The sequence below is a fragment of the Falco peregrinus genome, chromosome 9, assembly GCF_023634155.1.
Source record: "Falco peregrinus isolate bFalPer1 chromosome 9, bFalPer1.pri, whole genome shotgun sequence".
NCBI classification, from domain to species: Eukaryota; Metazoa; Chordata; class Aves; order Falconiformes; family Falconidae; genus Falco; species Falco peregrinus.
Window position 1 is genome coordinate 37816517 of NC_073729.1, and position 8422 is coordinate 37824938.

Consider the following 8422-nt stretch of genomic DNA (forward strand, 5'->3'; position numbering starts at 1 on the left):
CCTGGAGGCACAAGGGAACTGGGCCAGCAGCAACCAGACTCCGTGCTGCCCCATCCCACTGGGCTCCGTTCCACCGCAGCCCACATTGCAGGACTGGGCCACTTTAGAGATGGGCACTAGTGCAAAAGAATTCGCAGTTGCACACCTTGCCTGTGCTCCCTCTGGGTTCCCTGGATGTGGCAGCATGCTGGAAGACCAGGCATGGGCTGCAACTTCATGGTCCACAGTGCCATACAACCACAGAAAAGAGAGGTGTTGGCTGTGCAAGCTAAGAGAAATGTGACAGTCAGCTGGCAAACATGAGCTCTCTCCTCCCAGGGATAATTAAGGGTTTTCTTCACATCCCTTTGCCACCAAAGGCTTTTCTCCATCTGGGACTGGGCCCTTTGTATTAGAGTGTTTGGGGTCTCCCCAAACTCTGGAGATCTCTTTGGACTTCTTCTGTCCAAATAATTGTTGGCTGCTGAATTGGCCTCTGATTTAACCAGCTGACTGACTTAAAAAACTGATGGTTTTTTGTCTTTCTGTCCCCACCGCTGTCTCTTGCAATGGGCTTGGAGCAGCAGTCACAGCTGCTTCAGTTATCTCTGAAGCGATTTGCTCGTCTCAGGTCCTCCAGGAGCATCTCCCCAGGGGCGCCATTTGCTGACAGTGAACAGTACTGATTTCCCCAGCTGACCAAAAAATGTGGTGAGACCAGAGTAGCTCCAGCACTCACACCCTCAGCACCAAGCAGGTAGGAGCCGTTGGAGGATTCTGTGGTCCCTCCAGCCACCAGCCAGCTGGTGCTGATCCCAGAACATCTCAAAGTCTTTGAGGAGTTAGCAGCACATGTTAGAGGAACAAGTTTCTCATGAGTAAAAAGAAAACAAGACATGATAACATCCAGAAGAGGTGATGGTGTAGTTCTGTTCAGGATTCATGGATTGCCAGGCTTGTGACCTCCTGAGCACTGCTCCTAACCTTCAGAAATGTTGCTATCAGTTCCCTGCTGCAGTGACTGCCAAATAGAGAAGGCAGGAAGAATTAATTGCCGTGTTGTTATTTGAGCTGCAGTAAATTTTCCCTGTGCAGAGACAAAGAAGAGAAATAAGCCAGTGGCTCAGTCTGTCCCATCCCGTTGACACATTCAGCCCTTGCTGTTGTAACCTGCAGATCCAGCCTGGCTGATCATGGTCCAGGGGGTGTCCCTGGGTTTATTCTTGTGGATGGATCACTGGAGACATCAGCTTCTTTGGGAGTGATTTATGATCAGGTTAGTTTTTCCAGTCTGCTTTTTGCCTATTCCTTTCCAGACCAAAGAGCTTGTCTGACTGCTAATATTAGCCTGGCTCTGCATAATCAGCTCTCACCAGACACCCAGAAGTGCTCATCTGACATCTCACACTCAGCAGCACTTGAGAGGATGACGAGGCTATCAGCCTGGAGCATCCTCAGGTGAGCCACTTCTCTCTCATCGGGCAGAGGTGGCACGATGTGCCCAGCTCATATTCCCTCTCACCCCTGGATCCACCTAAACCTGCTTCCACAAATCTAGCTAGGGCTTGATGCAAAGTGCCCTCTCCACCAATCAACCACCCCGCATGTTGGCCCTGCAGCCCCACAACCAGCAGTGCCCAGCTGGCACTCGTGCACTGGGTGGCTCAGCTGGTGTCCTGTGCTGAGAGGCCAGCTCCAGGTGTGCCATCAGACACCTTGTGAGAGCCTGATTTGGGACTTTAATCATCTCTCATTAATGTAAAGCCTTGGATAAACTTTGGTATATTGCAAAGCAGGTTTCATTTTCTGAAGACCTGCCCAGGGATGCTGAGGCGCAGGACCTGTGTGATGCGGGGTGCAGCAGAGGCTGGCCCAGCAAAGCTGTTGCTGTCGCTGCTGCAGGCAGTAACCGCCAGCTGCGATGCCCAGCAGCGAGATGCCCGCAGGGCCCCTGCTACCCGCTTCTTTCTCCCTCGTCACCTGAGGACCCATTATTTTGGCGTGCAGCAGGAAACAGCGTTTTCACTGCCTGCACGGCGCAAAAGAGGAGCTTGCTGAGTGAGGGTTGCTCAGTCTGGAGTGCACTAGCTCTGGTGGGTTCCCAAGCGAGGTGTCCCCACGGCATCCCCACGTCACTGCGCGGGGATGCTGCACCCTCTGCCCCGGTGCAATGACTTTGTCAGCTCCATGGCACTGGGACTGTGCTGGGTCCTTCTGCTTTGCTCAGCGGTTTGGGCACTGATGCTGCGAGTTGCCGGGTGCTTCCTACATCCAGCTGATGTCCTCTGGTCCTCCCACGCTGAGCCTGAGCGGCTGGATGGTGGTTGCACAAAACAATCAAAGCACCCAGTCAAAACTCTTTACTTTTCCCTACAGATTATTGGTGGCAGAGATTTTGATCACTTTAAAGGGAAGAGCTAATTAGCAACTAACTGAATTAAGTGGAAGGTACAGCATATGAACTGACTTTTTGGTGCTTTTGTGGTTGTTGTGAAGATTACTTATACCAATGAAATAATTGTTTCCATGGCAACTAATGTACTTAGTAGGGGAAGAACTGGAGACACAAATAACAAAGACAAAGGCCAAATCTATAATGCTAAGAGGTATATGCAAACAGTATAAACCAGTGCAGTGCATTGTGATGGCTTAAGTGTGTGCTGCCTCTGACACGGTATGGGGTGGCATAAGGGGAATTCCACCAGCAGAGGAGCTGGGGGAGACTGGGCAGGGCAAGGGACTGTGTGGCTGGGTGCAAGGGCCACAATCTCTTCCAGTGAGTTCAGGTGGTTGTCACTGCAGGATTTCCTGCTCAGCAACTGCCATAGCTTCCCTTAAAAGCACGGTGATTTTAAAGCTAGCCCAGCAGAGCATTTGGAAGATAAGCAGGAATTAAATCTTCCCTTCACCTCTGCTGTGGGATCATACCTGACTTATTCCAGGTGAGTGATCCACCAGTCTTTTGCCTTATTCCGGCTGCGAGTCCTGTTTTTATAGCCCTGAAATTCAGTAATCTCATGTGTAAGGGCAAGCCACCTCCGCCTGCCAGCACCACTCTCCTTGTTGTTTACTAAATTATAGGGACTGCAGAGGGATGTGCCGACCGAGCAGCCTGGCTCCAGCCTGCAGCACCCAGCTCATAACCCTTGGGCATTGCTGCAGGTTCAAGACAGCTTTTATACCCCAGCCTGCCAAAGGGCCTTGAGGAGTCCATTAAGTGCAGGCGTCTGACTAACAGGTTGAACGAGCAGCCACCACGAAGGCTGGACTAGATGTATTTATCCTTTGCCAGTGCAGAGTGAGGAATGCTCTGACCTCGAAGGTGCCCACACTCCTGTAACAACCTATTGTTGTTACCACTCACCACTTGAGTGCAGCCACCACTCAAGAAGTCCTTCTTGTTTTCTGCACTAAATTTCTGTCTTTATCTTTGCAGGCGGAGCACAGTGAATCTGACCATGGAAGAGGGTTTACCTGTGCAGCAGTCCAGCACAAGGTCTTATTTAGCTGTCAGCTTTTGCTTGAAATGCACAAGCACAAGGTCTCAGCCCAGCAGCTGCCTGGTTTGCTGTCATGACTTGGTCCCAGCACCAGAGCATCACCACAGGAGACAAAGCAAATGAGAGCCAGGCAGCTGTCTTGCAACCCCATGGTACAAATGCAGAACCAGGCATGGAAGGATTGCCAGTCGAGTTTCCAAAGCTCCTGGCATCCCTCTGCATCTCCCCGGTGAGAGCCCTGGGACAGCCTGATGCCAAAGTGTCCGGGATTCCTGCTGCTTTGACTGAAATAAGGTCAGACAAGAGGCCAATGCACATGAAACTGAGACTGATCCCAGGTGACCTAAATGCTGGAACCTATAAACATCCTATAACCAATATAACCAGTCCTATAACCACTAGATACCCCTGCTGCACCACCCCCAGATCTGAAGCCCAAGGGTGTACCTAGAGCTTCTTCGACTCTTTCTGCACCAGAGTCAACTGAATCATGGCAAAGATTTTATACTAGTTGTTGAATAAACCAGACAGGATTGCTGCTTCCCTGAAGTCCCGCAGCTGTAGCTGCAGACATGTTCATGGTTAGCTACATGTTCATTAGATGCTACAGGATTCTTCTTGCTGGGAAGGTGTCTCTAACCCAGCAGCCATGGTGCTGCCTGGAATGTGTGGGAGATTTGGTGGCAGGATTGGCTTAGGGATGGGATGGGAAAGGAGATGCTGTGCTGAATCCAAATGAGTGAACAAGGAGAGCTGATGCTGATGATTTTCTTCTGGCTCTGGACCCTAAGCACCGTGAGCTGTGGACAAAAGATCCTGTCAGGTATCAGACAGACCCTGAGGTTTCAGGGCCGTGACAGGCCTCAGTGCTCTTGTTCACAGACTCTTGCCTTTCAGAGGCAGTCTGCTTAAGTACAAGCTGGCAGGGAGAATGCCATCCCTTGCTCTTTGGTCTTTTCTCTGGGGAAGAGGACCTAAAAGCGCCATCACAGCTCTGGGACTGTAGTGCTGGCTCTTTCTTTGCAGCAGCTTCCTGCCTGCGTCCCCAGCCTGCTTGCATGAGCGTACACTGTGTTACAAAACACACCTCCTGCATGCTCAAATGCCTTCGCCTGTTGCAAATATCCCAGAGGTCTCTTACGTAAGCCAGTGCTGGTTTGCTGAGGCAGAAGAACATTTGCAAGAAATATGATAAATAGCATTTCTCCTTCCCGAGGTAAACCCAGACCCCAGCTGTTCGGGCAGGAGGAAGGAGGGGCGGATTAGGACTGGCGAGTCTTAATGACGAGCCCCGCTGCCAGAGCCCCAGCCTAGAGCTGCCCCATCCTCCCTCATCCAGCCCATACCTGCCCGCTCCCCTGGCCCCCAAACTCTCCCCACAGTCAGCCCTGCTCCTGACTTCCCTTGGTGGCCACAGCAAGTCTGGGTCTCCTGGGTCCCAGCCTCTTCTTCCTGGGAGGAAGGGCTGCAGCTGCCCACAGCTGGGTCAGGCTGGTGCCCCTCAGCACCCTGCTGCCCACCTGCCGGCTGTGCTGGGGCTCGTGCAGGAGGAGCTGGTGCCAGGCTGGCTGAGCTCTTGCTGGGGTGGGCTCTTTGTGGGTACACGGTCTCACAGGAGCTGCGAAGCACCCTGGCTGGCAGCTCTTGTTGAAGAGCATCTCTGCAGAGATGCCACACCAAGCAGCAAGGAAGATGATGCCTTTCTGCCAGCCGTCTCCCATGTCAGAGTGCTGCAGCTAACAGTGATCCACCAGGCAAGGTGCTGAGCTGTATCCGGAGTGTTAAAGGCACTCAGAGGGTGATGACCACAGCCAGGCTGGCTGGCTGCTGTTAGTCTCGCTTCTTTTTTTTAACTGGGTATATTGCTTTCCCCTTGAAAAATTCTCTTCAACAGAAAAATATGTACTGTTTCTTGTGAGCATCTCTCCTACCCTCCAGCATTTGATACAACTCCAGTGTGTGATTCTCCTGTGTCCAGAGCACACATCAAGCCTGGGGGACATGGGGGAGATGTGAGCTGGAGCTTAATTACTTCATGTGCTTATCTTGGTCGTCCTTCTCCAGGCTGTTGTGCAGAGCTTCTGCCTTCTGCTGAGGACTGAGGGCAAATACAGCATAGCGTGTGATCCTGGGGGAGACAGGTGGTTCAGACATGATTCCTCTCAAATCTTACTTACCTTTGGCCACCTCAGAGGTATCTGGGCACAGCAAGGCAGGCAAGGATTTTCAAAAGCAGCCTCTGATGCAAGGTAGATGAACATTGAAATCATCTCTTACGAGATGGTGCCTGTGAGAGTCAGTGGGTGCTGCCAGGCTCTGACCCAGGGTCCCTCAGCTGGGGATGCCATGCTCCCTGTCCCCTCCGCAGGGCATCACTGCCCTGAAAGGGAGTTGGTTCTTTTTGGATCAAGGGGAGCAGCATCCTCCTACAGAACATCAGGGTAATTTTGTGTTTACAAATGATACCGGTGATCATTATGGCCCAGTGGACTGCTGGTGATGGCTGTAACATTCACAAGGGAGTTTATAGCTTATTGGAATGGCTAACTGGGTGCAATTAGTGGTCAGAATTTACTGAAGTTAAAAACCTGATGGACTTTCCTAGAGTGCTGGCTGAGGGGGGACAGGCTCGATGGCTGGGCCCTCCAGCAGTGGCACTGGATGGCCCTTTATCCCTGCCACGGAGTGACTGAGCAGTACAGGGTTGGGGTGCAGCAGCATGCACGTGAGCCTCCCCAGCTGCCTGACGGACACAGCCACCTGGGAAGAGCACCCACTGGTGCATGCTGGCTGTGTCTGCTAAACAGAGACTTCAAGGTTGGGCAATGCCATCATCCTTGGAATGCTGCTTTTATCACTGAAAAATGTTTAATCGCAGGCTAGCAATTTCCCCCTCGCCATTTCTGGGGACTGGGACACATTCAAGCAGTTACTTTCTTTCAGAAACCTGTGGGGATTTGTCTATGAAGGGTGAGATCATTACTGCTGAGAACAAGGCTGCCCTGGAGGAAAGTGCGCTTTAGCAGCGCTGCAGCCACGTCTGGGCTCTGTGGGGCTTTAGTGCTGGAGCTATGGGTAGGGGATGGTATGGCAGGGGGTGATATGGATGTGGGTATGTATTGCACCAGCATACATCTCTGCTGGGCACCGAGAGCAGCACCATGGCCCCAGGAGGTCAGTATCTAGGCAGTTCAGTCCCCAGCCTTGCACCACGTTGCCTGAGTTTGACCCTCCCAGTGCAGCCAGCTCTGGAGGGAGGGGATATGACTTGAGGCAGGATCTCGTCCCCCATAACCACTGGCCATGCCCAGGAACCACACATGTGGTGCTGGGCACAAGCTCCAGCCATTCCTCTGCTGGGTGCCCAGCTGTGCTGTGGCTCCTGGCCAGAGTCTGTCCCTACTGGGCTGGTGGCCTCAGGCTGTTTCTTCAGCATGGGGCCAAACCAGAGCTCCCACCCCCTGGGCGAGCTGCAACTTGGTGCTGTGCTTACAAAACTTGGTGACAAAAGGCTTTTGCATCTCCCAGCACCTCTGAATTTGCTAGTGATGTGGCAGTCCCTTGGCACTCTTCGTGAAGCATGAAGAGAAGAACGACCTCCAGCTGATATCGCGAGGCTCACTCAGACATCAGCTTGTTGCTATGCCATTTCCATTTTCTTTGATTTCCTCATGTTGATGGTCTCTCCCTCCCCGATCCCCTCTGATAAGAGAAAGAAATGAGCTATTGATTCATATGCAGCACTCGGCATTTCAGGGAGAGCACACTCTGGTCCTTACTGCAAGTGGGAATAATTGGGTTTAAATGTCGTGGATGCTGCTGCATCTGGGGCTGGTTTGGACCTGGGCAGGGGGTTTAGCCTGGAGGGCAGGTTCCCAGTAGCACAACTCATGGCTACCCAGCACCATGAGCCCTCCTGTACCCAGCTCCCTGAACAGGCTCTGCCTGCCTGCCGTAAGGTGGGAGCCACACGCACGGGTGCAGTGGAAGCGGTGACTGAGCCAGGGTGGCTGGTGCAAAGGCTCCTGCCTGCCTGTGCCATGGGCCAAGTCACGGTCCCATGCTCTGGCCACTGGGAAACGCTGCTTCTTGGCCAGGTGCCTCCTCTGTGCTGCTGCCCTCCTGGTACCCGGCTGCCCAGGTGGTGTCTAGGGCCTCAGGACAACAGCAAGTCTTGTCTTCAGTGGGGCCAGGTCAGGTGTCGGACCACATCTCAGCAAGGAGGCACCCTATACTGTCCAGTGCCATCCCCTTTCCATGGCCTGACACCTCGTACTTGATGCGAGGACCTCCTGGCACAGGGAGCTCTGCAGGTTAACTGTCCTCTGGGTAAGGACACATTAATTTGACTGTTTCCATCTTTCCTGACCATCATCTCCACGCAGCCCTCAGGAGCACGGGACTTGCTTTTCCAATGCGGACCGTGAGATTTTCAGTGTAACCTACTTTTCTCCTCCTGTTTCCCCACCTCCTTTCTCCCACACTGATTATTCTAGGAACAAAAGGATTTTTTCCCTTTTCCCCGCAGTGCTGCAGGCCCACTGCCATCTCAGAGACAGGCCACTCGGCTCACTTCACGTGGGCCACCATGTGGCCTTGGGACACGACGAGCTGCGGGGCTCGGGTTCCCACCCGGGGTGTCTGTCCCTGCAGACCCTTTGCCACCCCACAGGGAGCCTGGGGCACCTGTCTGTGGGGAAGCTCTGCCCTCAGGGGACGTGCGTGTTCTCTGGCCCTGCAGAACATGCCAGCTTGGCTTAGACCCATGGAGGAGGTGGGAGAAGGTGGGAGAAGCATGGTGTGCCCTGGGTGGGAGGCTGCACTCCGGTTCTTCTGGCTCGGTGGGTGAGTGAACGCTGCTGGGCAATGCGGTCCCCTTGCCAGAGGCAGCCCATGATTTCACCCGTAGGACTTCTCGGGAGTATTGTGGAGCTTCAGTGCCC

At 53.3% G+C, this 8422-nt stretch overlaps 1 long non-coding RNA gene across 1 annotated transcript; it reads left to right on the forward strand.

The window, feature by feature from the left end:
* The first annotated feature begins 200 nt into the window (after nucleotides 1-200).
* Nucleotides 201-4020, forward strand: LOC129785178 (uncharacterized). Its single transcript, XR_008748815.1, has 2 exons — nucleotides 201-1255; nucleotides 3416-4020. It is a non-coding gene; the product is annotated as an uncharacterized LOC129785178 (long non-coding RNA).
* Nucleotides 4021-8422: the final 4402 nt, after the last annotated feature.